The 26,813-nt window shown below is 40.8% G+C and overlaps 1 protein-coding gene across 11 annotated transcripts in view; it reads left to right on the forward strand.

Annotated features, from left to right (window-relative positions):
- LOC122553704 (alpha-(1,6)-fucosyltransferase) overlaps positions 1 to 26,813 on the forward strand; it is a 747,121-nt gene that overhangs the window by 35,885 nt on the left and 684,423 nt on the right. For all 11 annotated transcript variants that reach the window (XR_006312793.1, XM_043697917.1, XM_043697905.1 and 8 more), the window contains exon 2: positions 19,671 to 19,777. The gene's annotated coding sequence lies outside the window, so the exon portion shown is untranslated. The remainder of the gene's footprint in view (positions 1 to 19,670; positions 19,778 to 26,813) is intronic.

The following is a 26,813-nucleotide window of genomic DNA, read 5'->3' on the forward strand; positions in this document are numbered from 1 at the left end:
CATGTTCCTAATTGTCCTTGAGCTGAACGTCTTGCTCAGTTATTTCAGAGAGCAATGAACATTCAGCCACTTCCTATCAATACAGAGTCACATACAGGTCAGAACGGGTATGAATGACTGATTTCCCTCCCTAAAGGGAATTCACAGGCCAGATGAGTTTTAATACTATTCCCTGCTAGTTTCATGGTCTACCACCGCTCAGACTTGCTTTCATTTCCAGATTTCTACTTATTGAACTTACATTCCATCAGCTGTCATGATGGAAGGGTCCTGCTTGAAACATTGATTTTCCTGCTCCTCAGAAGCTGCCTGATCTGCTATGCTTTTTTCCAGCACCACACTCTATCTACTCTGACTCTCCAGCATCTGCAATCTTCATTATCTCCTATTATCTAATATTTGACAGACAACTTCCTCAATTCTACAATGTTCATCCTTTGCCTCTCTGTTCACCTCTAGCTTCTCATTTTGTGGCTTAACATCACACAAGGTTATATTATTCACTTATGCAGTATTTTGGAATATTGCTCTAGTGAAGCCGCTAAATGGATGCAAGTTAGACTTCAGTATGTTCTTTTTTTTTACCTCTTTGCTCTCTCAAAGGCATAGTTTCCTTACAAAATGAATTTCCTTTCAGTCATGTCTCTGTAGTAACTAATTGTCTGCATCAAGTTCTTTGGCATTGGCATGTGGGCACCATCTAAAATGGACACTGCAGGCAATCCTGAATGAAGGAAGTGTTTACACCTTGGCAGCTTTTTGTTTTGTGTGGTCATCATATTCATCCTGTTAAAATTGTGATGATGAGATGAGACTTTAAATTTTTCTGTTCAACTTGTTAATACCTGCTTTCTGATTTGCTGTCATCTGTAAGTTTGAATCTGCAGAAAATTAGCATAATATGAGGCATGACTATTTTTTCCATGGGTCATGATTTGATGCGCATGTTGTTGAATAGTGATTGTGCTGATGTATGCTACTACAAATTCCTGTAAGTATTTTATTGTGCATATTCATATGTTACCCAACAATCTCTCAATGGACAGGACAAAGTTTTCCTTGTTGGCTTTGACAATTGAGTCCTGTTCTTTTCATGAATACAACTCAGGAACGACAAGACACTGTGTCATATACTTGATTTCTGTGAAAAGGTGGAATGTTCCTTAGTCGACAGATCAGTGCAGTTTGTGTTATATCATTAAATCAATGAAAATAGGATGGCTTCATCTCTTCCAGCTTACGAAGAGTTATCTGTTCTTGATTTGGAGTTAGCTCAGATTGGTAGAAGGGGAAGAGGTTAGGTGAGCTTGGTGGATTCTTAATCAGAAGGTATATTTGTGCTTGCAACAGAGAAAGTGACAATAGTTTCTCTCTGCCTCAACACCTTGTTTCAGATCTTGAAAGGAAAAAAAGCAAATTGTCAGATTCAATGAATCTGAGAATAAAATTGGGAATTATTATTCCACATAGTTGCTGGTGAAGCTTGGAAGTGTGAAGTTGACAAGAAGTGGTTTATTTATAGTTTAAGAAAACATATTCTGTTCCTGAAGCAACAATTCCTCTTGTCTGGACTTCAATTGGAATGGAAAATTATAGTGAAGCTTTTTTTTCCTTTTTAACTTCACAACAATGACTGCACTTCAGAAATACTTAATTGGTTGTAAAGTGCTTTGAAACGTCATGGGTTGTGCAGGCCATTACATAAAAGCAAGTCTTCTCAAATAATTGCAGTTGAGAGCGGAATTCAGTTGGAAGCCTGCCTTTTTTAGTTGCTCTTTGCAGATAGAGTCTGTTGTTGCAGTCATCAAAACCTGCTAGGTTTCTTTCACTTACTTGTGAGGAGGAGAGTGTGTAGTTAAAAACGAGAGGGGAAACTTTGTGCACTGGTGTTTAACTATAAGGGGCTTTTGTAATGCTTCAGTATTGAGGTGTACTTACTTTTGTCCTCTTGCATCTTTGTGATCTTGTATCAACAATGCATGCAGAACAATTGCAGATTGAGTAGTGCAGCAGGTACTTGATAGATAACTGGTTTAAAAAGAAAAGAATAATCTGAATGTAATGAGAGTTGTTTTGTTGCCAATGCACCAGAACTATATATTTTGAAGGAAATGATTTTGTAGTTTTGTTTGAGTTCATAACTGAAATTGTGATTGAGTTTGTTGGAGAGCACTTGCCCCTTGTTGGATTAGAAAGCTGTAGTGCGTTCTGACCTTACATTACCAGAAATACTTCTGTATGTTTTTAGTTTAAAAATCTGATGTTCACAGCTTAGAGTTAACTTTGTTTTTTGAAGAAGTGCAAATCCTAACTTTTGGGTTTGCACACATCTCATTTTGGGTTTTTAATCATTTACTGCGCCATTCTGGACCCAGACTTCACGCTGTGCTATCTGTTAGCATCTTCTGAAAGTGTATGTCCTCACTAAACTTGTGGCTGGCCTTTTGCTACACAGCTGCCTTTGGTGCCCTTGCTAACAGTGTACTGAGGACCATATCTACAGTGTAGCCTGCTGTGCCTCCAGAATGCCTTAACAGTAATCATTCTAAATATCCATAGTTGGTTTAAGTTTCATGTTTGAATCTTAAGTGGTCACAGTGTAAGTTTAAAAGAGAGACTTACATTGGTGTATTGTGTCTGCAATCTTTGGATGTACTGAAGCACATTACTGCCAGTTGTTGCTTTTGTTGTAGTCACTGTAGCAGAGCATGTAGGCAACCCAGCACGCACACAACTGAAAAAGATGGGATGGCATTCTGATTCACAATGTCATGCAAAGCCAACTTGTTCCAGGGGTCTCGATTACAGCTGAGAGATCTGAGGAGGTTAATTGTAGAGGAGGACAGGTGTGCACCATATGAGTTGGTTTCCTTTCTCTACCTCTTCCTATCCTCAGTTCTGTGTACACAGTTCTACACATGTCTGCTATCCTCTTGGCACTATGTCCAGGAGACTGCCTGCCTGCCTGCCTGCCTGCCTGCCTGAATCCTCCTGAAATGTACACTTGTACTTCAACCAGGTTTGTTCTGTTGTGATTATCAATGGAAACTTTGGACTTTTCCTGTCGAACCCTCTGCCCAACCCTCTAACTACACTTCCTTTTTAGGTGACCTAGAAACACGGGGATTGATCTCTGTACCTTTACTGCTGCACTTGGCGAGATCAGCATAGACTGGGGATCCAAAAAGCAGTCAGATTTGTTGATTCTCAGCAAATAAGAGTGCTGTTTGCCAGAGTCATTAATAACTTTGATTCTTTTACTGTTGGAGTGTAATGTTGCCTCCTTTTGAGATCAGGAATTGAGAGGAGAACTTTTTTTTGGAGCACACATTCTTGGTCTCACAGGTTGAGTGCTTAGCCTGCTCTGTGATCATTCAATCATAAATTGGTACGGTTAATCATTCCTAGGTTGATCTTTCTCCTCTTTCTCAGCTGGCTTGATGATTGGCAGAGAAACCTTTGGCTATCTTGTTTTTCCATGTGGAGTTTTCTAGCTTTTCTGAACTTTGTGTAATTTGCAAATTAGAGACCTGTTGAATGACCGTTTACCATCATGGATTTGTGCCAGTCTGGAAAATGGTCTGATGCTTGCAAGCACAGTCGTTCAGTCAGATCTCAATGCTGTATCCCTGAGAACAGCTACTGGACTCAGATTCCACAGGTCTCTGTCAAAAGTTTACAATAGTTAATGTCGCTTTCAGACTGGAGTAGTTGCGTTTTTGAATGGAAAAAGAATTAGCATTTTTATAGTTCCTTTCATGACCTCAGGACTTTGTTGGGTGTTTTATAGCTATTGTGATATTTTTAGAAGCTCCGTCCCTTTGGCAGCTAGTTTTTGTTTTAGTGCAGCAAGATCCCACAAACAGTGATGTAGTCAATTGTCAGGCCACTGGGGGATTTCTCCAGCACTTCTATGCATAGTGCCATGGGGCCAGTTATATCTGCTCGAGGGGCAGACAGAGCCTCAGTTTACCACCTTGTTTGGATGATGGCACTTCCAAAAAGGCAGCCTTCTTGCTTGTTACTGCACGGAATCACCATAACCTTGAAGGTAATTGAATAGATAATGCTGAATTTCTGCCAGGATTCTGAAAAAGTGCATGATAACTTTAAAATATCAAAAGTTAATTTATCTTAATAGTCCTGAAAGTTTTAAAATAAAACATCGGTCACTATGTGGCACGTTTGATTTTTTTTTTCTTGAAATTTGCGTTCCACATTCTGAATCTAATGTTCAGGATAGTATTAAAATGTTTGCAGATGAAGAAACTATTATGAACTTCAATGTTCAAGAATGCTTTTCAAAATGAATGTGTCTCAACTAGTTGTTGTTCATGAGAGTTCTGTATTTGTACAACTTGATGGCTAATACGTTTTTGAGTATGGCCCTTAGCTATTGTTTTTGGTGTGTTGAATGACCTTTCCCTTCGTCTTCTCTGTTTAGTTTTTTATATTGAACATTTGCTTGTTCTATGCCTATGTATACGTGAGTTCACTTAGTCAGTGCTGCTCTTATAGTTGTGGCATATTGTACTTTTTACCTGATATATTGCCATAAAAATGACAGTGTGCCATGGTGACATTTATACCTGATGTACAACAGTCATTAAAAATAGCTATCCTTAGCTCAATTCACCTTTTGCTGCTTCTATCTTTCAGGTAAGCAGTGTGGTAGGAGGCAGCATTATTGAAGATTAAAAAGAAAATAATTCTGTTTATTTTTCCAATTCATTGTAATGATCCAAGTAAAACCTCTGTTCTAATTTCATTTTGCCTCACATTTGAATGTTATTTCAACTCTCGGGGATTTTCAGTTGGTAAATGCTTTTAGTATGGTTTACTCGTGAAGATCTCCATAGACAACAATAACTTCTTTTAAAAGAGATCAATTTCCCAAATGAACAATGAAACTAAATCAATGGACAAGGTTTCACTTTTCAAAACTTTTAGTGTTTGACAAAATGAACATTAAATAATAGGCAAGTAATACATCAGACAAAAGAAAAAGATAAGTTTTATATTAAGAAATAGCATCAAAATTGGACTTGTGAAATGTTTTAACAGTGCCATACTTCTTGCAAATGTGTAGCATTAAAAGAATAGTCAAAATACCTCCCAGCAATACAGCAGGTATTCACCTCTTTCTGCTATGCCAAGTAAATACTTCCAGTGCCCTTCGACAGTCTTTCCACTTCACCTGAGTATTTCTGGATGTGATGAGGTACTCCTTGATGAATCTCAATTTGGAGATGCTGGTATTTGACTGGGATGTACAAAGTTAAAAATCACACAACACCAGGATATAGTCCAACAGGTTTATTTGGAAGCACTAACTATCAGAGCGCTGCTCCTTCAGGTGGTTGCACAACGACTGATGAAGAAGCAGTACTTCGAAAGCTCATGCTTTTAAATAAACCTGTTGGACTATACTCTGGTGTTGTAGATTCATCAAGTTAAAAATCACACTAGTCTTGTGGGCTACACCAGTTCAAATAATTTTGAATTCTAGCATTTACACACTCCATCAAAAGGGTGTTGGGTCCAATAAAATTCCTTTCTCCAAAGAGAGCTTTTCGTCTGCTGTCTCTACTTTTTTCATATATAGAAACATGGTCCTGGGGGAAGTTCTAATTCTTCCCTTGCCTGTGTCTCTGGAGCTGCTGTTCTTCATTCAGCAAGATAGTATGAGAGTGTTAAAACTGACACCTGCCACTCTAACAGGTTTCTATTTGAGCTTCTTGCCTTGCGGCAATCTAAAGTCAAATGTGTCACTTCCCCAAACCAAGTTGCTCATTACTATTACGCCCTTTCTATTTTCGAGTTTCTATTACACCCTTTTGAGAATGTTCTTGCACTAGGAGATTTAATGAGACGTTTAAAATGTAATCACCTCACAATTGACTGCATTCCTCTCAGCTGTTAGGGGTAGTTTTATCTGTGATGTTGCAGTCAATCTTCAAGCTCAGTAAATTAGATTGTATCTTGAGATCAAATGTTCATTGATTTATTAATCATAAATTTCATGCAATAACATTGAGGTGCACACTTAAACCATAGTACTTGTTGCCATCTCCATTTGTTGAGGACTCAAACTCCGCTCTGTTCCTAATATTTAGGTTAGCCAAATTCTCTCACTCCAAACTTCAAGCCAGACATCTGCTGATGTCAGGAACTATTTAAAGGTAGTATCCAGGACCCAAGTCCAGGATTCCTCAACCACTTTGCTCGGTTTTCTGATGCTTTTGAGTTTTTTCCCCTTTTTTTAAGGGTTGAGCTGGGTTAAGTTGTAAACCTGGTGGGTACCATTGTGGTGAGAGGCATGACCGACTGCTTCACAATTTTGATGGAGTCGGGCCGCTGTACTTTAAAGGCTTCTGCTTCATGCTAAATAATCTGTTGCAAACCATAATCTGGATGAGAGAATTATCTGAAAAGTAAATGCAAAAAGCTCTCTCATACCGAGGTATGGCAGGTTCTTGGCCATTGACACAGCCTACACCACATAGAAACAAATAACTCGATAGTGGAACTTGACTATGAAAAAGCCAAGTGATTCAGACAAGTGATGAACAGTGATTCATACAAAATTCTGTTTTCTGCTACTGGGCAATAAAAATGTCATTCATCTAGATCCTTTAAAATTTCAATAATTGAAACCATAAGGCAGTTAAAGCCACATAACTGTATGTAAACAAACTTAGTGAAATTGTTTGAGATGGACATTTCGGCTGTCAATCAAACAGATTCCTGGGTGTTTCAACCTCCTACAGGTCGGCCACTGTTCCCCCAAACATAGCAAGCCAAGAATAAAAATAGCAAGTGCTGGAGAAACTCGGCAGATCTGGAGACAGAAGCCAAATTAATGTTTTGTGTCAAAACCAGAGCTTTTCCACTTGTGATGGTGATTGCTTTAAATTCCTCACTTTGTATCACCACCTGATGTTCGCTTGTCACTGGGAACGTTTCTAGGTAAGCTACTGTGAAGACTGACACCCAACACCTGTTTGAATGCCTCTATCATTTCTTTGCTTCTCATTATCAATTCCTCAGACTATCTCTCTGCTTGGAGGATCAGCATTTTGCTTTGGTTATTAGTCTTCCTTTATATAGGTCTTTTGGTATAATGCACATTTCGTCAACATGAATTGGCTATAACATGATTGAATTCTGGATGCTGTTTGGAATGATACAAACCCTCTACTGAATGGGTATAGTTAGTGGTTTTCGAGAGCGGTTTCCCATAACATGGGGTTGCAATGGAACACAACTGTTGCATTGTAGCAGAACCACCTGTACTTGTGGAAACTCCTACCAGCTGGCATTCTCTCATACACTGCTTTCTGCCTCCATTATCTTTTTGGTTATTCTTCCCTGGTTTGTAAAGTGTGTCCAGTCCTCTAACCTACCACACCTCTTTGCAGGTTTGTGCTTCATCTTGCTTTCTGTCCAACAAGTCCTAGACTTTGTTGCCTGCAGCCAAACCAGCTGCTCCTGCAGTATCCCCAACGTCAAGTCTTTGTGAGTAATTCTCACTTTCGTGGCAAGTACCTTCACATCTCCAATACCCAGTAAACATGGATCAACCCCCCCCCTCCCCCCCTTTCTTACAAATTGCAAATTCACTGAACGATAGACGTCAAAATGTGATGGTGCATCTCCAACAAAATTCTCTCTCCATGTCAAAATCTGCCCAAGATGTAGTTCAGTTTCGCCCCAGAATTTCTGTAGTCACTATTTCTTTTTCAGAGTTCAGTTATGCTTCCCGACATAACAAACAAAGGTTGATTGGATTTTTGTTTATATTGTGGTAATGTTCGCATCGACAGTAATACATGAGCATGCAAGTCGGTCAGATATCTGTTTCCTTTGAAGTGGAAAATTGAAATATTGAAGTGATCATGAAGGAAAGGCTTGCATTTGTATAGTGCTTTTTGACCCCAGGACATTCCAAAGTGCTTTACAGTCAGTGAAGCATGAAGAATATTTGAATTCTTCAATATACTGTTCCCCCCCACCCTGCAGAACACTTGGAAATTACTTCATCGCCTTGTTAATTGTGGCCTCCCTTTATCCAGAGTTAGACTGATTTTTAATAGATCATGTGTTGAAGGGTTGTGGGGAGAAGGCAGAAAAATGCAGGTGAGGAGCATATCAGCCATGATTGAATCGTGGAGCAAACCTGATGGGCCAAATGGCCTACTTCTGCTCCTATATCTTATGAACTAAGATCCTTATTACGTACATTTATATGTTGAGCAGTCACAGTTTAGGGTATTTCAAAGTTCAGCACAAAATGCATTTTTGTCAATTAAATGTAGCATACTCTAGTCATAATTGCGTGCATAACCTGTGGGAATTCAGCACTACTGTCTGATCGATTAGAATAGAGCCAGAGAATTTTGCTTTATGCAAAGTGCTTTCTCTGCATGGGACGGGTGGGGTGGAGAGGGGGAGGGATGGATTTGAAATAATGCCGCACTAAAATTCGAAGGATAGAAGTGTGTGGCTCTGTGACAGATCTTTATTTGAATTTAGGTAGGTTTTCTGTTCTTGTGTTGTTGTTTTTTTAAGCCGTTTGGCATCTGGTGTAATCCCAGGTGGTCCATACTGGTTCGCAGGCAATATTGGACTGCATTATAAGGCAGCAATGTAACAGAACTGTCGTCATGTTGCAAGTGATTAGTTGTCACCTCGACTTGCAAGTGTCATGAATTCAGTACCTACACCAGAATGTGTCACTGTCTTCTAAATGACAAGTGCTATTTCTTTTCCCTTTTATTTCCCTTGTCAGACTTCCTGTTTTTTTTGCTGGCGGAAGTTGAAGAGTGCATGATGACAGATGGCAGGGCATCAGAATATGTCACCAGGTATTTAGGTCAGAAGATCTGTGTGTACACAAACATGCATGTTCACTGTGGAATTCCATATGAAGTAATACAGTATGCATATCTTTATGAAATTTTGAGTTTTGGTGGCTTATTGGAGATAGAAAATGTGGATGTTATTCCAGAAAGGTAACCATCTATGAACCGTGATACAAATGACCAGCCCTGTGCAAGTTTGGCCTCAAAATTATCTGAGGTTTGACTCTTAAACTAACAGCCAACTAGTAAGTTTCAAGATACACTACACTCCTTATTCTCTGGCTCACTAGTCCTGGGTTGGCTTTGAACCGCATTAGCAAGTCTAGATCTTTTTAGGTAGAGAACATATAAACCTTGATCAGTGCTGATATCAGAGAAGATAAATGGTTAGCTGCTTCATTGAAAGAATATATCTTGACGTTATGATGCTAAGTCCATGTAAATCTTAGCTTTGTATTTAGTAATAATGAGTGGACATGGGCATATATTAAGATGTACAGTCCTGTACTGGTCTGTGGCTCTCCTCTTTGAAAGAATGTAAATATTGTAAGTGAATGTTCAGCTTTGTTAATTTTGAGTAGCGCAGAGGAAAGCTGGCATACAGTGCCTGCAGACTGTACACAAAACTGATGGAAGTTTGTATAGTTGAGTTGAAAAGTGTGGTGTTGGAAAAGCGTAGTGGTTCAGGCAGCATCTGGGGGAGCACGAGAATCGGTGTTTTGGGCATAAGCCCTTCATCAGGCAGTGATTTTGAGTTTGTCCTGAGAAATCCTGCAAGTATGCCGCAATAGTTGATCTCGCAAAGTAGAGCATTCAGTAGTTACACTCCTTTTGAAGCAGAATTGGGAGTTCAGTTCACTATTGAAACAAGGGCCTGGATAGAAATCTTTGTTACGCATCCTTGGAGAATTGGCATGTCCAATATGTTCTATTGCAATCACCCTGCATGATCCCCAGCATCAGAGATATCGAGTTCTAGGACTCTCTGTTCTCTTTTTCTGCTCATCCTCTGCTCTCACCTTTCCCCCCACTCTTCTGTCTCCCTCCCTGCCATCATTGTACTCTCCCTTCATCTCTCCAAAACTCGCTTTCTGCTCTCTGCATCTTTTTCCTTCCCACTCTGTCTTTCTCTTCCCAGCTTCCCATTCTGTTGTCCCCTCCCTCCATCCCAGGTGTCTCTCTCTCTGCTGTACTTCCCCCTTCTCTCCCTCTCTGTTCCCTCCCATTCTTCTTTCTTCCTTCATGACTTTCCCTCTCCTATAGAATCACACAGCATGGAAACAGACCATTTGGTCCAACCAGTCCATTCTCCCTACATATTGTTTCTCTGCACAGTTTTGACTTTTTTTTTAAATCCCCCTAGCTCCGAAAAAAACGTCCCTGAGGCAAAACCCTGAAATTTGATCTCTGTTGTTGTATCGACACTAAATGGATTGCACTGGCTCACAAATGAGGCTCACTCTCATCTTCTCAAGGGACAGATCATAAGTGTGGGGCCAGCCAGCAGTCAACCCATCCTGTCAGTGAATAAAACAAAGAAAAAATAATACTTCACCACCTTACAGGCTTGTATGTATTCTGTCAACATTTTTAAAATTAGGAATGTAGTTGATTAATGTGACAATTACCAGGTGCTCTGTTGAGTGTTGATCAAGGGATGGATATTGAAGAAGAGCAAGAATACTCCTGGACCCCAGTCAGGCAGGTAAGATCTCCATTTGTTGTCACATCCAAAACAATAGCATCGCAGACAGTCCACGACTCCCTCAGCATCACACTGGAGTCTCAGACTTGGCCTTTGCACTTGACCTTGTGTTTCGGAGGCTAGAATGGAGAGTTGCGATTCAGAGATCGAGAGGCCATGAGATTGAGTGACAGGTCTAGCTTGTACTTCCATGACATGTTGCACTTTTCTCCAGCACACATTGCTGATTAATACCACGACTCTAAAACCATGTAACGTCAACAGGAGGTCTGTTAGAATGTAATAAGGAGGAACATTAGGAAGAGATTGGACAGTGGACGAAGACAAAAGGCGTTGTTGTTCTGCTATGAGTGATTTATGCACCTGTTAACACCACACTGTGGGGAATTGATTTCAAAAGCCAAGTTTCTTTGATTAGTTTGAACTTGGAGTAAGGCTTCGTTGTAGTTGGTGAGTTTTATTCATGCAGATAGTGTTGAATATTGCTCATTGTAACTAAAATAGCTTGACTTCAACTGATTACCTAACACAGAGTTTTTAAGATTGTGCTTTGGAGCAAATGCTGACTCTTGAGTTTTTACCTCTGTATAAAAATTTAGTGTTGTTTACAGGACAGAAAGGAGGCCATGCAAACCAATGTGTCCATGCTGCCTCTATGTGGAGTGAGCCCATCGTTCTCATTCCCTCTGTAACCTTGTGGCCTTACAGTTTATAACCTTCAAGTGCCTATCCAATTTCTTGGTAAAAGTGTTGGTAGACGTGGACAGCCATGATGTGGGTGTGCAGGTGTTGGACTGGGGTGGACAAAGTTTAAAAATCACACAACACCAGGTTATAGTCCAATAGGTTTGTTTAGAAACACTAGCTTTTGGAGTACTGCTCCTTTGTCAGTTGGTTGGAGGCTATCCCACTAGCTACCTGACAAAAGACTCACTAGCTCCTGACAAGGGAGCAGCTCTCCGAAAGCTTATACATTCAAATAAACCTGTTGGACTATAACTTGGTGGTATATGATTTTTAACTTTGCCTGCATGGGCAGTAAGCCTGAGGAAAACACACGCAATATGACACAGAAGTAGTGGTTACATGTTTTGGAAATGACAGCTGGTCCTGTGTGGTGAAGGAGTGTTGACTGGGATGAGGAGCTTTCTTTGGCATTAACTTGCCTGTGCTTTTCTCTTGTGATATATTCAGGAAATTGCCAACAGGATGTGTGGGGCGCAGGTGGGAAAAGGAACACTGTGAGCTCAAGAGAGATCTCATCTGATATTGGAAGAGAGATTTAAAAAGAAATACAATATCTTAGAAAGCAGATGTAGATGATATGCAATTAATGGTGAACATTTTAAGGATAGAAGTGAACAAGCACTGTTTGAGTTAAAAATAATTGCCAGTGTTGTTTCTTTCTTTACTAAATCTGAATGGAGGATTGATTGATTTGATTTGATGTGATTTATTGTCACGTGTATTTTGTTACAAAATAGTGAAAAATGCTGTATAGTGTGGGGTCTCTCAACGTGCAGTGTAAATACAAGGCAGCTTGTTCATGGAATATATAGAATATATAGAAGAGAAACAGATGATTTTAGCCCATTTGAATTGTGTTTATAAACAACCTCATATGAGCATTGCCTTCTATCCATTCTGTACCTATGCTGTTATCTAGTTCTTCCTTAAACACCACTGGTTGCTTCAGCACGATCCACCTCTGATTAAATTTATTCAGTGACCCTGCCTCCTGAAGCAAAGTTTCAAAATTGCACAGCCCTCTGAAGAAAGAGATTTCCTCTTCATCTCTGGCTTATAAAAATAAGCCCATGTACAGTCAGAGTTATACAGCACAGAAACAGACCCTTTGGTTCAACTCCGTCCATGCTGACCAGACATCCCAATCTGACCTAGTCTCATTTGCCAGCACTTGGCCCATACCCCTCTAAACGCTTCCTATTCATGTACCCATACAGATGCCTTTTAAATGTTGTAATTGTACCAGCACCACCATTTCCTCTGGCAGCTTGTTCCATACATGCACCACCTTCAGGGTCAAAAGGTTAAGCCCCCACACGCACACACCGCCCCCCACCTGGGTCCTTTTCTATCTATGCCCTCTAGTTTTGGACTCCACTACCTGAGGCAAAAACACCTTGGCTGCTCACCCTAACCATGACCCTCAATTTAATAAACCTCTCATGTCACTCTTCAGCCTCTGGTGCTCTGGGGGAAGTAGCCCAAGTGTACTCAGCTTCGCCCTCCAGCTCAAACCCTCCAATCCTGGCAACATCTTTGTAAATCTTATCCACAAGTTCAAGTTGAACAACATTCTTCCTATAGAAGAGAGACCAGAATTGTATGTAGCGTTCTAGAAGTGGCCTATACAGCTGCAACATAACATCCCAACTCCTATACTCCGTGCACTGGACAATGAAGGCAAGCATACTAAACACTTCCTTCACTACCTTGTATATCTGTGTCTCCACTTTTGCGGAACTATGTACCTGCACCTCAAAGTCTCTTTATTTGGCAACACTCCCCAGAGCCCTATTGTTAACTGTATAAGTTCTGCCCTGGTTTGCCTTACTAAAATGCAGCACTTCACCTTTATCTAAATTCAGCTCCATCTGCCACTCTTCGGCCCATTGGCCCGTCTGGTCAAGTTCCCGTTGTTCTCTAAGATGATAGTCTTCACTGTCCACTCCTCCATCTGATTTGGTGTCATCTGCAAACTTAGTAAACATGCCTCCTATTAGATTAGATTAGATTGGATTGATTACAGTTGGAAACAGGCCCTTCGGCCCAACAAGTCCACACCGACCCGCCGAAGTGTAACCCACCCAGACCCATTCCCCTACATGTACCCCTTCACCTAACACTACGGGCAATTTAGCATGGCCAATTCACCTGACCTGCACATTTTTGGATTGTGGGAGGAAACCGGAGCACCCGGAGAAAACCCATGCAGACACGGATATTCACACTCAAATCATTTACAGAAATGATGAAAAGCAGTAGATGCAACACCAATCCTTGCAGCACACTGCTGGTGACAGGCTTCAGTCTGAAAAGCAATCCTCTTCCATCACCCTCTGTCTCCTGCCTTCAAGCCAATTTTGTGCTGAATTGGCTAGCTCCCCCTGGATCCCACATGATATAACCTTACCAACCAATCTATCATGTGGAACCTTGTTGAACACTTTGCTGAAGTCCGGATAGACAATGTCTACCACTCTGCCATCATAATCTTTGTTGTCACTTGTTGAAAAAAACTCAATTAAGTTAGTGAGACACTATATTTCTTTCACACAACACCATGCTGACTCTCCCTAATCAGTCCTTGCCTTTCTAAATGCATGTAAATCCTGTCCCTCAGAATCCACTCCAACAAGTTAGCCATCACTGACGTAAGGCTTACTGGTCTGTAGCTCCCTGGCTCTTCCTTACAGCCTTTCTTAAATAAAGTCACCATGTTAGCCAACCTCCAGTCTTCCAGAACCTCTCCCATGCTGTCAATGATACAAATATCTCAGCGAGGAGCCCAGCAATCTTCTCCCTGGCCTCGCACATAATTCTTGGAAACACCTGATCAGGTCCTGGAGATTTGTCTTCCCATTTATGCACTTTAAGACCTCCAGCATCATCTCTTCTGTAATATGAATCCTTTCGAAGACATTATTATTTATTACTCCAAGTTCCCTAGCTTTCATGTCCTTCTCCACAGTAAATACCTATGAGGTAGATGGCTTTATAGCTGATGGAGCAAGTAGGGCAAAGAATCTTTTGGGAAATCACTGATTCCCATTGCTTTGGTTTCCTAATTATCTGTTCCCATATTCACTCAAACAGCTCAAAGACCACTGAAACATAAATATGTCCAGCAAATAGAGCTTGGCAGCACAGAGGATGATAACTTGGCTCAGCATGTTTGCGCCAGCTCTTGGAAAGATGAAAGATCTTGTTCTTTTATTGAATTATAATGAGGGTTGGCAAGTCCATAGTTTCTTGTTGTTTTCTCTATTATGTTACCACCAAGTTTTGTGGGAGGTGCATGATGGTGAATTGGCTGTCAATGTTTAAACCCCTTGTTCAGTTGCAATAAAAAAGTCAATCTTCTCAGCACAAAGTTATGTCACACTCATGTGTAAAATGTAGTTTACTAGTTCAAAATGAAGGTGCAGATTATATGGTTTTCTCAAGTAAAAGATTGAGGAATTTTATTTCCTGCTAACCTTGAGAAAGATTTTGAAACACTACATCACATATGCACACAAACGCAGATGTAAAGTTTAACCAGGAGATGGTGCCTAATGCAGATGAGAAGGCAAAAGAATAAGCAGTTTAAATGTCTTTAGATTAATGAATATATTCCATTTTAACCTGAGAGCATGGCTGTTCCCACCGCAGTGATTGAAATCTATGAATTTCCTTGAATGACTGGTTGCTTCTCTGATTTACTTTACACTGGCTATTGTCAACCAAGAGGCTGAAAGTCAATAGTGAGAGAGTGTACCAGTTCTGCTGTCATAAACCCAGCTTTTCCCCAGTCTTTGTTCTGATGTGTCCAAAAGCATTTGCCTGAAATATAGTTGAATTGTACATCCCCTGTGTCTGGCATTCTTTTTGCAAGCTGGATTACTTACAGGTGGCTTTCATATTCATGACATGAAACATATCCAGAAAAGTATAAATCAAACAGGAGAGACCGATCTGAGTAACTGGTTTCAGTCACTGTAAAGAAATGTTAATTTCATTTCAACCCAAGTCTTTCTGATTGATCACCTGACCATCAGTTGAGTCAGTTCATGAAACCAATGTGGCCATCTTAAGTCAGTACTTATTTGTTCTTTTTAAAACCATTTTACACCATGTAAAGTGTGGGTATTAAAAAAAAACATATTTAAGCCCTACCTTATTGATGGTAATGCCTCAGCAAATCAGCCAACCAATCAGCACGCTTTACGCCTGTACTGTAAATTGTTGTGATCGTTTGAAACTTGGCATTCTTGCATGAGTCCTGATGATTGCAAAGGGAAAAAGCTCTCTTTTCAAGAATATGGAAATTTGTAGTTTCCAATTTGCTAATCTTGTCGCACAAGCCTGCGCAAACATTCATGCATGTACCTTGTGGAAGATATTGTTGAATCAGCATCCAACTTTTTTGGACAATAGTTTCCCTTGTTTTGACTGCTTGCTTTGCTCATTCCATTTAAATTGTTGTCCTCTGGTTACTGATCTGCTACCTGTTTTCTGCCCCATTTTTCGAACAGCAACAACACAGCTAGTGAAAACTCGATTGGAGTTTGGGTTGAGCACTTTGGCTGACCCTGCTCAGCACAACCAGTGGATACTGTGACAGTTGGAATAGAGACTGTAAAAGCAGTCTGGATGCGATATCCAATTATCCATTTGTTCATGCATTTTGGTTCCTGGTGGCTTAAGAGTGGAGTGTCACCAGGAAAATGAAAAATGTTTGATCTACAAGTCCACAGCACATCAAAAAGAAAGAAAGAAATGTTGTTGCTTGGTCGTTACCTATCACTGTCAAGAACATGGATTTATGAGTGGAATGTACAAATTTAACACAACTTTTTTTATCTTTAAGGAAAATATTATGTCCATTGCTTCTTTGGTGCTATCCTATATTTGGTACATTATTTAATGTATCATTCCAAAAGGTTTCCAAAGCAGAATTCCCTGTTTGCCCGTTACTGTGTTATTGTGTGGAGATCATGTGCAAATGCCTTGTTTTCCTGGTGGCTTAGCTAGGATCAGGAATTTGCTATATATGAACATGACAGCTTGGAATTGGAGATCTTCGAATTTAAAATCCCTTCTTTCACACTGTGAAGTGAACAAAAGATCGCTTGGCACTTGCCTAAAGGTTTAGAGGTTCAGGAGATAAGCCAGGACTGAAGAAATGTCAATGTCACAGAAGATGCAGGGTCTAGATTAATGGATCAAATTTTTGTTTGGAATGACATAGCTAAACAAGTACCACAAGCACTCCTAAGGCCTCAATTAATTACCATCTAGGTTCTCAACTTGGAGAAAGGAGCAGAGTGTAATGCATCCAAATTTGCTGACAATACAAAAATAGGTGCGACGACGTGTTGTGATGTGTTTATAAGAAATTTGCAAAAGGATAGAGATGGGTTGAGTGAGTGATGTGGACTTAAATGTAGGAATGTGAAACCATGCACTAAAGGGAAAAATTAAAAAAAAAAACAGGCTATTTCTTAAATGGAGAGAGTCTCCAAAAAATAGCAGTACAGTGGATTTGCGTGTTTGTGTGTGTGAAACGCATGTGAAGCAAGTAATTAAGAAGGCAACTGGAGTTTTAGCTTTTCTTGTTAGGGGATTGGAGTTTAAAAATTGGGGAAGTCTTGATACTACTGTGCAGGATGTTGATGGTGTCATACCTGGAGTACTGCGAATAGTTTCGGCTCCTGTAATGAAGAAAGGATTTACTTACACTGAATGTAGTCTAAAAAAAAGGTTCACTAAGCTTCTTAAAATGAAGGTTTTGATTTCTAAAGTGTGGCTAAGCAGGATAGAACATCTATTCAGTAGTGTTTGGAAGAGAGAGTTGATCTTATTTAAACATGTAAGATGCTGAGGGGATTGACAGGGTTGATGTTGAGATGACGTTTCCATGAGTGGGCTGGATCTCCAACTTAAGTGACTTTGTTACAGAATAAGGAGACGTGAAGAAATGTCTCCTCCCAGAAACTAGTGAATCTGTGTCGAAATCTGTACCCAAGTGAGTTGTGGAAGCTGGATCACTGAAAGTATTTAAAGAGGAGGCAAGAAAGGTTTTGAAGTAAGAGGGAGTTGAAGCCTGTAGGATCAGGTCAGCCATGATCTTGAAGAGCAGGCCAGGCTTGAGGGATGGAATAGCTTACTTCTGCTCCTATTTCGCAGCTTGTGTTCTAACTGCGTAGTATTTTTTCGAAAGGCAAGTTGTGCTCAGCAAAGTTGGGAATGTTCTTGAGCATGTGGTTGATTTATAGAGGTAAAGGAACGTACCATATGTAATATGTATACATACATAGATGTAATGGCTCATTTATAAGTAGTGCCCTTAACATATCACCTTGTCATGAAAGCTTGTTTCAACCTGAGACCTTGATTCTGTTTTCCTCTCATCAGATGCTATTAGCTAGTCTGTGGAGAGAGAAACAAAGTTAACATTTTGAATCCGCTGGCTTTTTTTTAAAAGATGGAATCCATCCGAGGAGTCATTGCACTCAAGCATTCACTTTATAAAGATGACTTTAGTCATTGTCACGGTCATTGGATACATTAAAATGCTTTACAGCCAATGACATTTTTTCTGAAGTATAAATACTTTGGTAAAACCAGTAATGTGACAGCTAATTTGTGCTCCAAAAGCTCCTTCTAAATGCAATGAGATAATGAGCAGATAATCTCCTTTTTATGATGCTGAAGGATAAGTATTGACAATGTCGTCATCAGTAATTCAGCTGCATTCCCTCATGATATTCCCAGAAGACAAGTGTGGCCTTGGTTTAATGCATCACCTGAAAGGCAGAACCTCTGACAGTCCTGTCTAAGACTCAGCAGGAGCAGATAATTGAGCCCATTGAGTCCGCAACACCATTCAATATGATCATGATTGATTTGATGATCCTTAACTCCATTCTCTTGCCTTTTCCTTGTCATCCCTAATTCCCTTACTGATGAAAAATCTTCCTGAGTTTTGAATATGCTTAGTGACCCAGCCTCTATATTACTCTGTGGTGAAGAATTTCATACATTTACCACCTTCTGAGGGAAGAAACTCCTCTCATCTGCGTCTTTCAATGGGAGACCTGTTGTTCAGAAATTATGTCCCTTGGTTCTAGACTGTCCCTCGAGAAAGTAAACCCCTTTATTTCCAGGTAAAAACAATGACTGCAGATGCTAGAAACCAGATTCTGGATAAGTGGTGCTGGAAGAGCACAGCAATTCAGGCAACATCTGAGGAGCGGTAAAATCGACATTTCGGGCAAAAGCCCTTTACTGCTCCTCAGATGCTGCCTGAACTGCTGTGCTCGTCCAGCACCACTAATCCAGAATGCCTTTGTTTCTACCCTGTCTTGTTCTCTAAGATTCTTGTGTATTTAAACAAGGTTGTTTCTCATCTATATTCCAACAAGTACAGGCCTGATCTGCACAACTTCTCCTCATACAGTCGCTCCAAACCTGGGATCTGAAACCTGGGACTACCTCTAATGCCAGAATGCCTTTGCTGAGATGAAGGGCCCAGAGCTGTTCACTGTATTCCAGCTGTGGCCTGACTAATGCCTTATATAGTTTTAGCAAGATTTCCCCGCACTATTTTTATGTTCAATTCCATTTGAAATAAAGGCCAACATTCCATCTCCATTTCCTCTTGCCCTCTAAACTTGGAGTTGTAGCTTTTTGTGCGTCATGGGGAAGGACTACCAAATCCCCCTGTTTTATAGCTTTCTGCAGTCCTTCTCCATCTAAATAATGTTTAGCTCCTTTATTCTTCCTGCCAAAATGCATAACGTTATGTTTTGCCACATTATAATCCATCTGTCAAGTTTTTGTCCTCTTGCTTAACCTGTCTATATCCCTCTGTAGACTGTGTCTCTGCCTTATCCCTTGCCTTCCCACCTATTTCTGTGTCATTAGAGGCTAGCATGCTGCCAAATCAGCTATGGCTGATGATTCTGATGCTGTGAATGAAAGATTGAAGTGGACACTTGGGTCAGATGCAGTTGAACACAGTAGGTCCCCAAGGTGACTTAGTTTGGGTGGGGAAGTCACAGTGAAATAAATACAAACTCAATGGGAGGTTGCTGAAAGGAGTTGAACTAAGCCCTGGTAGGGTTGCTTAAATGTATTCCTGGAACTCTGATCATATGACTTAGTCCAACACTCAGTTGGCCAGCACATTTTCCACAGCAGGCAGGAAAGCAGAAGGACTCCACCAACTGATAATGCTGGACTGTCAACCAAACAGTTATTTCCACCCTCTTTTTTTTTTAAAAAGCTCTTGTAAACAGACATGTTCAAAGAAAGCTGCATTTAATTGTTTTTTTAACATGTGTCTCTGTTTGTTTCTCGTTTATTCCCAGGGTTACTAACGACTGTGTCCTGGCGATAGATTTTCAAACCCTGAAGACACTGGGTCAATCCTTGAGGCATTGCAACTTTAAGCGAGTCGCATCATTATTCTGTGAAGGTATGAGTACAGGTTACTAACATCATCATCATTTTTATCTTAGGAATGAAGGCAATGGTCTAAGAGCCCAGATGTGGTGATAAATTGTACAACACACGTGAGGCTGTACTTGGAGTTATGGGAATTCCCTTGTTGAGTATCTTAAGCTGTAAAGTATCTGTGATAATCGACCTTGAAATGATCATGAGCTGTTGAGAAATGGGGGCTATTTCTCTTCACGCAGAGAAGGTAAACATGAGATTGAAGAGACAAGTCAGGAGTGTTTAAAGGACTTAGATGAAAGTACGGTTTACTCTGGTTATGGAATACCTGGCAAGCACCCATCAATTTAAAACAACTCCGAGGTGAAAGGGGATTGTTGAGGTGAAAAATTCTTCAAACTGGATTGCTGGGTATTGAAATTGCTGCAGGCTGTAATTGAAGAAATTTAGTCCATGCTTTGAAGGAAAAAGAAACAAATAGAACATGACAGTGCAGTACAGGCTGGTCCTTCGGTCCTCAATGTTGCGCTGACCTGCGAAACCAGTCTAACCTACACTATTCCATTATGTTTATCCAATGACCAAATATGGAGAAAGCAGAGGATAGAATGGTATCGTGGGGGGTGGGGGGGGTTGCTGTCGGGAGCAGTCGCACAGGAGAGAAGGAAGAGGTGAATGATCTTTTGTTTGACTCTGCAAACTTTAAGTCTGGACTTAATGAATCTAGTGTGACCCTAATGGTACAGGTGGAACACCAGATAGTTTCAGGCAAACTGAGCATGGCGGTGATTGGCCTGTGCAGAGCAATCTACTCCGCGAAGGAGAAAGGATGCATTAGTTATTTATTTTCAACTTTCAAATGGTTTAGTTGTTAAATGTCCCAACAGAGTATCCTTTCAATGCATTTCTCTCTCTTTTTAAAGTGATCTCTGAACTGTGGCCTGTGTTTAAATGACAGAATGGCTGTACTGGGCTCTTTCAGTTTTATACATTTGTCCTCTGAGCCAACAACAGCTCCTGATTTCTTCTCAGCTTTGTATCAGATGTGGATAGGTTTTTAAGAGGAGAAACGGACAATGTCTTGTGATTCCAACTTGATTGCAGCTTCAGCATTGATGGCCCTTAGTAATAGCAGGAGTGACAGGTTTGATAGATTTCCTTATTCTTCTCATGGGCTGCCTTAACCGACATGACTTCAGATATTGATGGGAGGGTGTTGACTGCAGTGCTAGATGCACTGACCCGTATTTTAACAGGTATTGACATCCTGTTTCAGTTTATTTTACAAGCATTTTAGCACTTCGTTATGTGTGTATATGTTTGTACTACTTCTTTCCCAGGCTGTGGTCAGCATTTGTTGTCCACTCTTAATTCATGGTGGTGGTGAGCTGCCACCTTGAATCTGCGTGATGTAGATGCACTCACATTGGGAGGGAATTCCAGGACTTTGATCCCGTGACATCGATTGAACAGTAGTCTACTTGTAAGCTGAGATGGTTGTGTCCCATGTATCTGCACTTTTGTCCTTCGAGGGAGCAGAGATCATGGGCTTGAAAAGGAATGAAGGAGCCTTTGTGAATTGCAGATGGCTCTGCCTCTGTGCGAGGGAATGGCTGTCGAAGGTGGTGAATGCAACAGGGTAATTTTAACTGACTTGGCAATCATTATCTTGTGTAACACAAACAGGACATGGATGTCATTGTTTTGAAGCATCTCGCAGCTAATTTATGTACAAACAGCACTTCATCAGACACACGATTGTCTGTGCTAAAATCAAACTAATGGTCATAACAGGAGCATATTTTCATTGGCATTTGTTTTCACCTGTCAGGTCACATGCCATGATGTAGTGATGACTTTAGGATCATGCCTCTTTAAAAGTATGCAATGAAACACAACACAACAGCTATACCCTATCCAATTACCAAAACATCCAGATAACCACCTGAGTAGTCAACTGAGGGAGGACTAAACCTTAGATATATCCATTGGGACTCTGGCTATGAAAAGGAAGTATCCAGATGTGACTTAACCCTACAAGCCGTGCAGCTATTAGGTGTAACCATGTTTGGATCACAGCGCACTTGGAGAGAGTGTGTCTTGTGACAAGCCAGCTGATTTTGTTTTTGTATTTGAGCTCCATTTTCTCGGCAGACCTTTGCTCAGGGAAAACGCAATACTGTAGAAACAAAGAGATGAGTTAACTGCCATCATCTTCATCAAAAGCCAGAAGGATCGTAGAGTTTCAGTCTGTAGCCAGTTACAGCATCAACCTTTTAAGATCTTTATATCTGTTTAACTATACTAGAGGGTAAATTGCTTCATCTGTCCCTCAACGCTGTAATCTGTGTGTATGTACTTCGAGAGTATTGGTTTGGGGTGGACAAAGGTCAAAATGGCACAACACCAAGTTATAGTCCAATGGGTTTATTTGCAAGCACTAGCTTTTGGAGCACCACTCCTTCATCAGGTGGTTGTGGAGGTTAAGATCATAAGACACAGAATTTACATAAAGCTCTATGTAAAACTCTGTAAAACTATACAGAGGGTTTGTCGGTCTTACATAGCATAGGTACACAGACAGACTTCACACCGACTGTTTAAAAAGCTGAGCTATCTTGAGAATATCATTTAAAAGAATTTCTGGGATTTGCATATGAAAGAACAAAAACCAGCACATCCCATTATAAAAGATGAAAGTTTTAATCTAAGATTGTTTACTGAATCGCATCTCCATGACACTGGACTCCTTTGGCTATAAATTCTGTGAGCATGATCTTAATCTCCACAACCACCTGATGAAGGAGCAGTGCTCTGAAAGTTAGTGATTCCAAATAAACCTGTTTGACTATTACCTGGTGTGGTGTGATTTTTAAGTGTTTGTATGAAAGGTGGAACTTCCTTTATTCTTAAACCGGGTTTAGTCCAATAAATACTATTCTCTTGTTTTTAAAACTCAAACATATTTGTATGCCTTTTTTTTAAGTCATTGCATGTACAGAGTTAAACACTTTGACAAATGTGTTTCTTTTCACAAAGCTGTTGTGGTAAAATGAGGTATGGGAAAAGGTGGAGGCCATCATTCTCTTCTTCAAATGATAATAAATGCTAAGAACAACAGAATGCCATTCTGTGGCTGTTATTTGTTGAGCAAGAAAACTAAATCCAGGTTGGAATTTCCCTCTTTCCCCTGCCACGTCAGTTAGTTGCAATTTCCTCCCCCCTCTTCCTTCCTGGAAACATGTTTGGGAGCAGCATGATCTTGTACTGACCCTTTGCCAACATTATTCCGAGCTGCTTTCCAAGATGCACAATATTGAAACCTGGGGAAGATTTTCTTTCAGTCCTTCTGGCAGCAGTGTCATGGTAACAATAAGTCAAATCTGTTACTGTTAAATGGGATTCCAGTTTTATTTTCAAACCTGTTGTTTTGGGCGTTGCTTCCTTTCAAGTAGGGCTTCTTAAAGTTTGGTGACAGCAGCAGTATGGTACTTTGTGGAGCATTTCAAGACGTGAGTCGCGGTGCCAAGGTTGGTCTACACCTCACTTGTGAGAAGAACGTGACACAGAACAGGATGGCAACATAACCCTTGTGTCCTATCACTATCAGGCAACCTTTCCAACTCTTGGGGGCAACATCTCTGGAGGTCGATGTCCATATCAAAACCAACAATGGAGCATTAGTCAAACAGTAACTCTGCTCAATGTGGGAATCCCAACATCATCGGGATGCCTATCATGCTGCAACTCTGTGTCCGCAATCATATCAGATGCATTCTGTGCCAGAGATACAGAAGAGAACAGTTGAAATGTCTGGTGAGTTGCACTAGTGTTGCCCAGATCCTAGGCATCACATGGAGAAATAATATCATGAATGAAAAGTGCTACACAGGACTGTCCAGAGGTCCGTACTGGATATTGGGATAGACAGTTGACGCCCTTCCCCCACCTCATCCTAGTTTCTAACCTCCAGCAACACGATCCCCTGACTTGTCCGGACTTGTCCGACCTGCCCAGCTCCTTTTCCACCTATCCACTCCACCCTCTCCTCCCTGACCTATCACCTTCATCTCCTTCCCCACTGACCTATTGTACTCTATGCTACTCTATCCCCACCCCCACCCTCCTCGAGCTTATCTCTCCACGCTTCAGGCTCTCTGCCTTTATTCCTGATGAAGGGCTTTTGCCCGAAACGTCGATTTTGCCTGTCCTCGGATGCTGCCTGAATTGCTGTGCTCTTCCAGCGCCACTGATCCAGAATCTGGTTTCCAGCATCTGCAGTCATTGTTTTTACCTAGTTGACGCTATCTGCATACTCGTATTTCCCGGTTGTACGTGGTGCCTGAGAAGCAGTTGAATAGATGTCAGGAGATGGGGAAAGAAGATGAGGTCAGCAAAAGGAAGCTTGAAGCAATACATCTGAGGAGGAGCTCTCAGAGCAGGCCACCACCTGGGCTGAGGACAAAGACCAGAGATGGCATCTTGCTTGATGTTCTGCGCAGGAGCAGAGAAACCACGTCTTAGGTTTAAGTAAATATTCAGCTTTGAGGGTTTCATTTCGTCTTTTTTTTTCCCTTCGAGCTGCAGAGTCGTTCTACTGGTGGTGAGAGGATCTAGCTGCAGCTGAATCCAAACCTACTGAATAGGATTTACTGCTATGCTGTAACTTTATTGAGAATGGTTAGTACATTGACAAAATAGTTTGTTACTGCATTGATGGAATGGGTTTTTTTCTTCAGATGCTAAATTGATGAGCCTTTTTGCTGTTAATACACTGATTAACTGACTTACTAGTGTATTCTGCGTTGATGTAGCTTATGACCTCTTAAGGATATTGACCAAATAAGGCTAGTTTCTGGTATGACAATGTGAAGCATCTTATTGATGATCCCAATACGCTTTGTGCAATTGTTGAAGCCTCATTTCTAAAAATAAATTGTGCTGTACAAAGGCTCGGAAAGGATTGCAGTGAGTGGAATATTTTGATCAGCTTCTTCACAGCTGTCTTTCCTCCCTGGTTAATCTGGTTCAAACACTGGGTTAGGTTCCTGAAAATGTCTCTTAAATAATTAAGTGTTTTTTCAAGTGAAGCAGAGTTCTATTATGTAGATTTCCCAACCGAACTTGTTATGTTCAGTCGACTTATTTGCAGGAAGAACAGAAGTGAGTGATGCTGATGAAGAGGAGAGGGCTCTATAAAGTATTGAACACAATCCAACAGTTTGCAAATGGATTTTACTCAGAAAATATATTTGGAAATTATTCTCATGGAAGATCATTGGATATGTAATTGGATGTCAGGAGAATATTACACTTGATATGCAGCACTTGGTCTTGGCTGTGCATCTGGTGCATCGAAGCCTGTTGGAGAGATCTGCAGAAACCCAGCAACTGAGTTTGAATCAGCCACTAATGATTGGAATCAAATAGTGTCACTGGGGCGTGAATTTAAAACTTTTTTGCTTTTGCTCATGCTCAATCTAATTGCCACAGCTTGCAAGTGGTTCTCTGCAATTTGGCATGACATGGCATTAAATCAAGAAGTTGCCTGAGAGATATGAGAGAAACTGGTGGTCAGTTGCTTCTCATTGTCACTGGCTGTCTCGGCAATAAGATGCAGCAGGTACTTGATTTTGTCAGTGTTCTTAGTTTAGAAATATATCTCGCTCTGGTCATTTATGTCCCGGTAAACAGAATAGAAGGAAACCGATGAATACGTTTTGAAGTTTGGTTTGATTAGGTTAAAATGAGAAGCTAATTTGAGTAACAACTACTTTCACAGAAATCCAGCATGAGACTGCCTACTGAACTATTTGTCTGACATCATTTGTTACTGAGGCTGGTGGGGATGGAAAGATTTTTGTGTGTGCACAGCTCTTTACACAATGTTATTCATCTGGAAACACTTACAGCCAATGAAAATACTTCCTTGACTGTGGTCATTATTAAATATAAGAAACGCAGCATCTAGTTTCTCCAGAGTAAATTCCAGCAAACAACTATGTTAAAATGACCAAATAAACAGTGTGTTTTATGGAGTGTACATGTTGCCCAGAATCTGGGGGAGCATCACTACTCTTCTACAAACGCAGCCTGGGATCTTGTGTGTCCCCCTGAAAAAGCAGGTGAAGCCTTGGTTTAATGTGCCATCTGCAGGCTGGCATCTCCACCAGTTCAGCACATTCTTTGTGCTGTGTTCAGATGGGAAGATGTCTTTGTGCTTAAATGTTTCAAGGGGCATTGAATTGGACTTGAGGTGAGAGAATACACCTTACTGAACCAGCACTCCAGCTACTCAGACATTAGAGTTTTCCACTTTCACTGCTCATTCCCTGTTTCAGGCTCCTTTTGGTATAAGCAGCTACCGCGACAGAATGGTCAACCAGTCTTATAGTGTACTTTTCCTCCCTCATTGGAGAACCAGATTGTCTTGTCTCAGACCTCACACCTGGGCAGTAAGTGGATGAAAAATGGTCATCCTTGTTGCAGATGGTGAATGAACAGTATTAAGTCAGAAAACGTGTAAAATATTTCTCACATCACCAAATGGTCCTAACAGCGAACAAGGCCATTTGGCCTCTATGCCTATGCCAATTGTCCGAAAGAGCACCAGACCGGCTACCACTCCATTCTTTTTTAAAATTATTTGTGGGACATGGCCATCACTGACTGGCTCAGTGATTTTTTTTTATTTCAAAAATATACTTTATTCATAAAATAATTTGATGGCCTGTACAGTTGGACATGCCATACACATGTAAACATTCCATTTCCTTGCATACTGAAACAGAGTAATCATTCCTATGTACAGGTCGGTACGATTACATTTTTAGCTGAGGCGTCAGCTGAGCCCAAATGGCTGCGTTCTTCTTTAGGCAGGCAGACATTACACAGGCCAAACGAATGAGAGTGTCGAACTGGCCGAACTTGTTCTCACCCTTTGAATCCTCCCACTTCCTCCAGACCAAAGGGGTAGCCATGGGCACACGTATGGGCCCCAGCTATGCCTGTCTCTTTGTTGGCTACATAGAACAGTTGATCTTCCGTAATTACAC

This window comes from Chiloscyllium plagiosum, chromosome 10, assembly GCF_004010195.1.
Source record: "Chiloscyllium plagiosum isolate BGI_BamShark_2017 chromosome 10, ASM401019v2, whole genome shotgun sequence".
Taxonomy (NCBI): domain Eukaryota; kingdom Metazoa; phylum Chordata; class Chondrichthyes; order Orectolobiformes; family Hemiscylliidae; genus Chiloscyllium; species Chiloscyllium plagiosum.